The 646-nt window shown below is 34.1% G+C and overlaps 1 protein-coding gene across 1 annotated transcript in view; it reads left to right on the plus strand.

The window, feature by feature from the left end:
- The window catches only part of LOC119594062 (zinc finger matrin-type protein 5-like), a 20113-nt gene that overhangs the window by 12028 nt on the left and 7439 nt on the right, over window positions 1-646 (plus strand). The window lies entirely within an intron of this gene.

A 646-nucleotide genomic window follows, 5' to 3' on the forward strand; every position in this document is an offset into this window, starting at 1 on the left:
AAAAAATAAAATGAGGGGTAAACAAGTGAGGTTAGGTTGGCCAAGGAAATGACTGTGCTAAGTATTTTTAGTGCAATTTCTATGAAAAAAAAAAAAAAAATCGTAAAACGAAATATAATGGACACTATGTTCCCAGCATCTACAGATGAACAACAGGGTATACTGGTATGATCTCTAGAAAAAATATATATGCAGTATAAAATGACAGTGCTCTTTTAATATTATTTGAGCTCCTATTTCATATAAAATTCAAGGTATTCTGATGATGTATGCAAGTTTGGAGGTTTTATTTTATTAGTGTAAATGTGTTTAAAGAAAACCTATAAAACAAACATTTTATGAGCAATGCCCTCTTCATTTTGAAAGTATTTTCCCAAGGACATCCCAAATGGTAAAAATTTAGCAGTGCAATCTGCTGTGTCACTATGTGGCAGATAAATTCCAAGTCTTTAGGCTGGTGGAAATCTGTCATGTAACCCAAAATTTAAATCACTTATTCAGAATCTGCCAGTGCTCCCCATTTGGCAAGCTTTGTAAACGGACCAACATTTTGTAAACATCACTTTAAATTAGAACAAGGGTTTCCAAAGAAAGGGGCCCTGGCCCTCATGGGACCATGGAACAATATGAAAGCTGACTTCAAATT

This window comes from Penaeus monodon, chromosome 33 (assembly GCF_015228065.2).
Source record: "Penaeus monodon isolate SGIC_2016 chromosome 33, NSTDA_Pmon_1, whole genome shotgun sequence".
In the NCBI taxonomy this organism is placed as follows: Eukaryota; Metazoa; Arthropoda; class Malacostraca; order Decapoda; family Penaeidae; genus Penaeus; species Penaeus monodon.